Here is a 9,384-nt window from a genome sequence, read left to right as displayed (position 1 = left end):
CCCACCCACCCCGCTCCTCCGCTTCTAGAACTAGGAGTTGGAAGCGGCCCGGGTACTCTCCTCCGCAAGCACGTCCTGAGAAGCTACGTTTGGGGCATTCTTCACGTCATTTAAAAATGAGGTTGCGACAAGGCGCCTTTCTCGGCTGAAGGTTGAGCGTATCTGGCCCCTGCTTTTTAGCAGCAGGTGGCTCAGGACCAACAAGAATAAAGCAGCGGTCACGCGGCAGACCCAGCGCAGCAGCGACACCGTCACAGAGGAGCCCTGGAGAGGGGCACAGGGCCGGCCTTCTCAGCTGTGGGTGCTCTTCCTTCGCAACCAGTGACCGGTAGGGGGTCAACTGTGTGGCACGGTGTCGGTTAATTCTACAAATGCAGACTGAGCACCTGTGTGCCAGGAGCTGTCGGAGGCAGCGCTGAGCACCTTGATCGGCCCTCGCTTGCTTCTCCCTTCTTTCCATTCACCCCCAGTGTGCTCTACGAACACCCAGCCGGGAGGAATACCTTGCAGTCCCCTGAGCGTCATGTTCTCTCTTGAGTCTGTTCATTCTGGCCCATGCGTGGGGAGCCTGAGCTTCCTTCTGCCCCTTTGCCCCCTAACTTGCAGCCGAACTCAGGGCTCCTTTCCTCCAGGTACCTCCTCTGGCCTCGCCCCTCCTCTGAGCTCACGTGGGATGTGCCTTCTTGTCTTTCATCCCTACTTTAACTTTTCAAGGCAGAGACTGCGACTTATTCATTTAAGTCCACATTCTGCCTGACACATAGTGGGAAGTCAGAAAATATTTGTTCAGTTAATCATTGAATTCATTTGTATCCTTGTAAAAGATTCACACGCAATCATCGGCCCTCTGTGTAATTTTTATAAAACCCACAGGATAGCTCTTAAATAGAAAGTAGAGAGATTGTGGCATTTGAAATCTTGATCACCCTAATTGGAGTGAGAATTAACACCCGCCCTGTCTTTCTTATGAAAGTCGCCTCCTCTCCCTGGTATGCTTTTTAATAAGAATGGAACCCCTTGGCAAAATTAAATTGGAACTGTTAGAAACATTAGGTGAGTCTTTGTTGGAATCACTTCTGGAGAATTACCAACCCTGTGCTTTCCTTACTGAGTACAAATTAAAATTTATTTTAAAAATAAGTAACAGGTTTATAACTATAAAAAATAGACCTGCATGCAGCTAAAAGTTTGAAGGCAGTGGCTAAAAATGAAAGAGCTGTGTTTGGGTGGTAAGATTAAGGGTGTCTCTTTTTCCAAAATGTTCTTTAATATTTTATAACTTATTTTTGATGGAATAGGTATTAGAAAGAAAAACAAGAATCTTTTGAAAGAAGCACATATTCAGGAGGTTTTTGCTTTTCTTGTATGAGCTCAGGTGTAGCAATTAAAGATTTTCTCTGAGCAGACAAATATCTTGTCAGTGCTGTTGTGTTGTATGAATTTTTTTAATCTCAGGCTTTTTATCAACAAGACATTCATTCTTTCATTCAACAAATAAATATTAAATATCTACATGCGTCAGGGAGTCTAACATGCATTCATTTTCTCTGTATTAATAATGGTGATTTACAATATATGCATGTATCAAATTACATGTTGTACACCTTAAATGTCACAATGTTCTATGTCAACTATATCTTAATAAAGCTAGAAGAAAAGTAATGCAAATTTTTATAGCACTCCCTATTTCCCAAAGCTCTTTCCCATACATTAGAACTATTCTCTCTCACAGTTCTATAAAGTAGATAGGATATGTGAGTTAGAGAAACCCTAGCTGCTGTAACAAATACATTCCTAAAAGTTAGTGGCTTAGGTTTTCTCTTATATAACAGTCCTAGGTGAAGGTTGCAAAGCAGTGGGCGATTCTGTTCCACACAGTCATTCAGGGGCCCAGGCCGAGAACACCTCTGCCACCTTTAAAATATCATTTTTGACGATGCTCTGGTCCTTGCCATTTCAGCCTGGCAGTAAAGGGCCTTGAGTAAGTAAACAGAGGATACAAAAGTCACTGTGCTTACATTCTTTTGGCAAGAGCTTAATCCCATAACCCCACCTGTCTCAAGGGAAGTTTGGAATTGTAGTCTAGTCTTGTACTGGGGGAAGGGAGGAATGGCTTTTGGTAGAGAGCCGAAGTCTCTGCCACAGCTGATAATTTTAAATCACCATTTGTAAGATAAAAAAAAAAAAAAGCTAAGGCTCAAAGAGATTGACCTGCTTAAGATCACTGAGTCAGACATGAACAGTCAGAACTAGAAGCCTGGCTCCTGAGTGGCAGGCTGATCAATATTTCCCCCATTCCTTGGTGCTGCCCAGGAATGGAGTGTAGCAAAATACTAGCTTGGGGGAAGCATGGTCCCTGGATATCCTATGCACTGCCTGTAGCAAGGTGAACTGTCATAGCACTGCCCAGAATTTTATATTCTTGTCTTGCTTTGCTTGGTTCAGCCTAGACCAGAGAGGGGATCCTCCGAGTGCTTGCAGAAAGGTTAAATGCTACCTTGTAAACATTTTAATGTAAGTAATGTTGTTTGGCTTTCCACCAGCTCCAGAGCAAGACTGAGAACAGACTAATAAAATCCATACCCACCTGGAAAGTGGAAGCACTGTCCGAAGGCATGAATATAGCCAGGATCTTCCTTCAGTGTGTCCCTACCTGATGGCTCGTTTAATGAATGGTGATGGACAGCTTATTATGGTGGTAGGCACAGGGCTGCATAGAGAATCAAGGCAGACACAACCCCAGCCGTCACGGAGCTCACCGTAGACAACAACTGACAAAATGATTACAAATTGAGACACAGGATGCTGAGAGATAGAGAGAAATTGTGGGAGACTTATTTCAGCGATGGCTTCTGGGGAAGTATTTCTGAGGAGGTAATATTTAAGCTGAGTCCCAAAGAATGAGAAGTCAATCATATTAACAACATTGAGGAGTCTTCCAGACAGAAAAACATGGATGAGCAGTAGTTCTGAGCAAGAAACATGTGGCACATTCAGGGACTGAAGGCATCCCTTTGGCTTGGGATATTGACTCAGTTGAGAAAGGTCAAGATAATGATGGCTGAAGTATTCTCCCTTAATCCTGACAACAACTTATGGGGTGGGTTACTATTATCATATGCATTTTATAGAAAAGGAAACTGAGGTTATAAAGAACTTAGATGTTTAAATAAGTTGAGTAATGTCACACAGCTAATTAATCGGAGGGCCAGGATTTAAACTCAGGGAGTCTAGGTCCAGAGGCTGCCCCTACATGACGACCAGAACAAGACTCAAAACCTTCTACTCTATCCATAAACAATTTTTCTGTCATTTAAATTTTTTTAAAAGATCTCTTTTCCATTAACAAAAGGTTCTTAAGTTAACATCTCTGGATCCCTCTTTCCTCCAAAGGCAACTTAGATAGAATTCAACGGGGCTGATTAATTTGGAGATATATAATATATATATGTAGAATAAATATTATATGAAGAATATACTTTATTTTCATCAAGTGAAATTATTAATTTTATACTGAATTTAATATACAAATTATACTTAATTTTATTTTTACAGAAATTTAACATTTTTTCTTAATATGAATAAAGAACAGAACCTCAGTACTCTCAGCAGCTCATGCAACTTTGTCACTAGAATCACACAGCAGCTGTTGAAGATATCTTGAAATATCATTTGCACCCATCACTACTTTCAAATTATAGTTATTACTCCTGCTAATAAACCCTTTTATTTAATGCATTGATAAACACAAGTATTGTTCTGTCACAGATTTTTAATACTGTCTTGTAAGTGTTTTTCAATCTAACTCATTTATTTTGTAATCTTATATATCTTCCTTTTTGCATTTAAACGCACTCTCGAGAAAGAATCCATTGCCTTCACCAGACAGCCAAAGTTGGAGCACAAAAAAGCATCCCTTCCCTTATCTCTTTCTATGTGTAAACTTTTGCCCTCCTTTCCTACATCACCACATTTCTGGAGCAGTCTATAGATCGTCTGTACTTTCTCACACCCCATTTGTCCCACCATCCACCATTCTCTGGCTTTCATCCCCTGTTCTTTTCACTCTACAGTGGTCACTCTGAGGTCATGGGCATCCTCTAAAGTTAAATGATGCATCGAAAGGGGCTCTCTTGCCTCAGATTCAGGAAAAGCACGCCTTGTTTTCTTTTCCTTACTGACTTGGCAGTGTCTTCACAGGCTACTCCACTAATCACTTCTCAGAACATCATGGTCCAAATGTTCTTCCTGGGAAACCACATCCACTCCTACAACATCAACTGCACCTGCATGTTGATGAGCTAATCCCAGCCAGTTCTGAGTCTCACTCCTGGATTCCCAGGCGTCCAAAGAAAACCTTCACCTTTGTAGCACATCATAGTTGAACTCATTTACAGTGCCCCCCTTTATCCATGGCTTCGCTTTCCATGGTGTCAATTACCCAGAGCCAGTAGTGATCCAAAAATATTAAATGGAAAATTCTAGAAATAAACAGTTCATAAGTTTTAAATTGCATGCTGTTCTGAGAAGTATGATGAAATCTTGCTCCATCCTGCTGTGTCCCACTGGGACATGAGTCATCCCTTTGTCCAGCTATCCACACTGGATATGCAGCCCACCCGTTAGTCACTTAGTAGCCATCTCAGTTATCAGATCAACTATCCCAGTATTGCAGTGCCTGTGTTTAAATAACCCATAATTTATTGTTATAACTGTCGTCTTTTATTATTGGTTATTGTGTTAATCTCTTACTGTGCCTAATTTATAAGTTAAACTTTATCATAGGTATGTAGGTATAGGAAAAAACATAATATATATGGAGTTCAGTACTATCCGCAGTTTCAGGCGTCCACTGGGGGTTATACCCGCAAGACAAGCAGGGACTACGGTATTGCCTCAGCCACAAACCCTACTCCTATCTCCTGCATCTATGTTTTGACTTCTGACATCCGTCTCTCTGATCACCCAAGCTCAAACCTCGGGGTGGCCCCAATTTCTCCTCCCCCACCTGTTTCTGCTGAACAAACAGTTCGTACTGGTCTGCGTCGTTGAAAAGTGGGGTTGATCTGGCCCGAGGTGAAGTGTAGCACTGGGACGGAGGTAAGCATTCTAGGTGTAAGTTTGGTGAATATATCAATTTGCAACCCCTTGGAAAGTGCTTTGTGATTTTTAACTTTTCCCGGGCCATAACTTCCACCAAGAGTCTGATGACTGACTTATGACTTAAAATTCAAATCGTAATGGTTTTCCTCTCTTTCTCAGTGTGCACCAGGTTAAAAACAGCCCACCTGCCCCTGCCCAGGGTCACACAGAACTCCCTTGCTAACTAGGGGCCTATAACCTTTTCCTGATCATAGCAGAGTGAGGGAGGCACATGGGTCAGGAGAGTTCTGTCATCAGCGACCCCCACTCTTGAGGGTTGACAAGTATTTGCTCTTTGAGGGGTTCTTCAGACAAGAAAGCTGGTACATTTTATATCTTCATGTTTCCATTAGCAACAGAGTTCCATTATCCTGTTTTAAAAATGGTATTTTGATTTTATTGTATTCTATAGAATTTATGAATTAAAGTAGTGTAATAGACACACGGGTAGGGGATGGTAGATGTCAGGTCAGAATTTGTTCCTGCCACTTAGTTTTATGTTAATAGGAAGAGTGAGAACTAGGATATAGACATTTAAAGATGTTTGGAATTATACTTTCTTTTACATGTATTTTAGCAAGAAGATTAAAGACAAAAATTACCTTATCAGGAACCTTCATCGTCACTCTCTTTCAAGGAAAGTTCAGAGTTATTCATTAACATGGGATCCCTTTTCTCTTTTCCTCTCACTCTCTTTCTCCCTCCCTCCCCTTAGGTATATATTGGATAGTAATCGAAACACAATAAGCTACCTTGGAACCTAGATAATTGCTAAATTACTATCAGGAGTGGAAACCTTTATAAACATGAGCATTTGTTCTTCCCATCAAATCACCAGGGGAGACTATTTTAAGCTTAGGGGGAAAAATGCGATAATTGAGGTCTTGGGAGGTGTTTTCCTCAAGGTATGTAAGCTGACCTCTGTGCTCTACCCCCGTCCACCCACCACCTCTGCCTGGAGAAATCATCCTGCTCTTTGAAATCGCTTCTTGTATATCCTGTCTGCTACCCAAATGGCCCCAATATAGCGGGCTTTCCACAGAAAAAAGGCATGAATTCTTCGTTGATTTCCATGTACTTCGTGATAAACATTGGCACTCTCGGGTTTAGAGTAGAGTCACTGAGGGAGGTACCTGCAGGAAAGGAAGAGAGACGATTGGCATTGACATCTTGGACGAATTTCATAACCACCACCTCAGCTGCTGTTCTGTGCATGGCCAAGTGGAGAAACATAAGTGAAGAAAAGCCGGAATACCTTCTCTCAACGTATAAATGAGCAAATTACCAGCAGATTACCTAATTTTGCGCCCTGCTGCTCTCACACCTGCGTGCCATCAGCATGTTGAGCTAATATGTCAATACCGGGGCATAAAGTGCTTTATGAGCTGCATGGATTTCTAGCTTGGGTGTGTGACTGTTTATGATATAAAATATCTTCCTCAAATCCCACTTCAGACATGGGGCAGGGAGAGAATCTCTTAAATACTTTCGTCAACGGTTTTGTACCAGTGGCTCCAGATAAAGGGAAAATTGCAATTTTGAGATCTGTATGATATAATCTACTCTAAGTGGTTGCAAATTCTAAATTTTTATTTCCATGGTTGCCTTCTCCCACCAATTCCATTCAGTCATCTTAAGAAAGGATAAGATTTCTTAGTAGTAATATGGGAGTGTTGTTTTTGATTTAATACCAAACTAAGGTTAACTAAGTTTCCCTGTGCTTATTGTGTGTGCCGTCTGTGAGTTGAGACTAGAAATAACAGTTCTGAAGTTAGCCCAGCCTTTGAACCTACTTCTGATTTTTATTGGGTGGTGTCACCTTGAACGTGTCATTTAACATTTCTGAACCTCGATTTCCCCAATTATAAACTTTAGGTAAAATTGTTACCATAAAGGTTCTTGTAGTAGATATAATATTATTTTGAAAGAGAGCATGTTCTACACAGATATTTATTCTACAAATAGTTTAATAGAAGCTGAAAATAATAAGTAAAGCTCTCAGCACAACACCTTGCATGTAAGTGCTCAGCCATTGTCATCACTGTTGTCATTATTTCCCCCTCCTCTCCCCCTTCCCCTCCCCCTTCCTTCTTTTTCTCCTACATCATCATCGTCACGATCATCATCACCAGGGAAAGGGGGTGAGGTGGGCTAGAGCAGTGGAAAGAGGAAGGCTTTGGAGCCCCCCAGACTATTATCAGTCAGATCCCGGCAGGAAACAGATATAACACTAAAAGGGGTTATTTGGGGAATTTAGTGAAGGAAACCACTGTATTTACAACATCCTGGGCAAGCTGTAGGGGAAGACAAGGGTTAGCATACTGCCTCCTCCTAGTGAGAAGAAAGAGAGAGAGGAAACCAGGTATCAGTTCGAGGCCCGAAAGGGCAAGAAGAGGGAGCCATTGTAAGAACTTGGAAGGAGGCAGTCATGTGCCAAGAGTCACTGACAAGGGCTGTGACCTTGGGTCAAGGGATGTAGCCCAGGCAGTCAGCATTGAGGGAGGCTGGGGGGTTAATACCTTGACCTCACTCTCCTCCCAACCCCCAGTCTTCCCAGCACTTCCCATCGAGAACCCAGCCCAACAGGACGCCCGAGGGCAGACGGCTCTGTGATTCAGTCCCTACCAGGCAGTGTCTGGGAGTACAGAGCACAATGTGGAAAGGTCCAGAGCAAAACTAGAGAAAGAAACAGAATATATTCAGTACACGTGACCCGGCTTTGAAGCCGCTTTGTAACTTTAGGCAAGTTGCTTAATTTCTCTGGGCCTCAGGTTGCTTGCTGCAAAACAAGGGTAATAATAATAGTTATCAGGTCACTGTAAGCATAAACTAAGATGATGTCTGGAAAATGCCTAGCAGAGTATCAATTAATGTTCCCTAGCCTCTACCCCAGCTAATGACCACTCTCCACTGGTGGCTGCTTTGTAGCCAGGAGTTGCGTAGGAGCAGGGCCCCTCATAGTGTGGCCCATAGACCATGTGCTTTAGAGGCACCTGGGGTCCCTTTAAACTGGTAGGTTCATGGCCCCCACCCCAGTCCAGCTAAATCATGAGCAGAAGGGTGGGATTCTTCATTTCAGACAAGTTCCCCCAAGTAGTTTTTCATGCACAATAAAATTTGGGAACCACCATCCTAGAAGTCCATATTTCTAATTGATGCCCTCTTGGGTAAAATACAGGTGAGATTTATCTGTGCTTGGCAGCCATTGGGCTCAGTTACAGTCCATCAGCTCTGTGAAGAGAGGCCCCCAGACCAGGACACTAACAGTCTGTCCTGTGGTGTCAGGCCATGCTATTCTCTGTTTTACTGGCTTTATTAATACCTGAGGAACAATGTTCCCAGGCTTTTAATTAAAAATTCTCTAACATCCAGACTCTAATCATTTTCTGGGTTGGATATGGGCTTGGTGAGTAGCTGGATTTCACCCCCTCCCTTCCAGAGAAAACTTAATAAGCAAAGCAGAAGCTGTTAAAGGGAATGGAGCTTTTTCAAAGTGTTGTAGATGAGAATAGGTCAATTTTGAACATAAACAGGAGGCGGCCAAAACTTAGAGTAAGATCAGAGGGTCGGGGACCTTGCTTTAATTTAGTAAGGAAAGGTATGAGAAAATTCATTAGCAGCCTGGGAAAGACTTCAGGTTCATAACTTGGGTCTTGACGTTAGGATTCGACTGGCTGCAATAAACAGAGACTTGACATAGCAGAGCTTAGATAAAAGAGAATTCTATTTGCTTCTCACGTCAAATCACAGAGGTAGAAAGAGCTGGGTCGGGTGGTGGTTTTACCCACAAACTCAAGGGCTCAGGCGCCTTCCAGCTTTCGGTCCTGTTCTCCCTAGAATGTGGACCATGTCCTCATGTTCCAGAGTGGAACCCAGTTAGTTGTCACATCCGTGCTCCAAACCATAGGAAGAAGAGGGAAGATGGTGCAGAGCATATGGAGTGGCGAACTTTTGGGAAGGATTAGAATCTGGCGCACAACACACCTGATTACATCTTTGGCCAGAGCTTATTTCCGCAGCCACACCAAACTGCCAGGGAGGCTTGGAAATGGAATGATAACTAAAGATCCTGTTAAGTGGATGACACATTGAGGACAGCTAGAAGTCACTGCCATAGGTTCTGCATCCTGAGAAACTGGTATCTTCTTTTCCCAGTAGAACTGTTATCAGTCAGCAACCCACAAACCATCCCAGGTGTATTTAGAAGAGGGAACTTAATGGGTGGAATTGGCAGCACAGGCG

This window comes from Miniopterus natalensis, chromosome 16, assembly GCF_054644295.1.
Source record: "Miniopterus natalensis isolate mMinNat1 chromosome 16, mMinNat1.hap1, whole genome shotgun sequence".
In the NCBI taxonomy this organism is placed as follows: Eukaryota; Metazoa; Chordata; class Mammalia; order Chiroptera; family Miniopteridae; genus Miniopterus; species Miniopterus natalensis.
The sequence above is the reverse complement of the archived record's forward strand: the minus strand, read 5'-3'. Positions refer to the sequence as shown.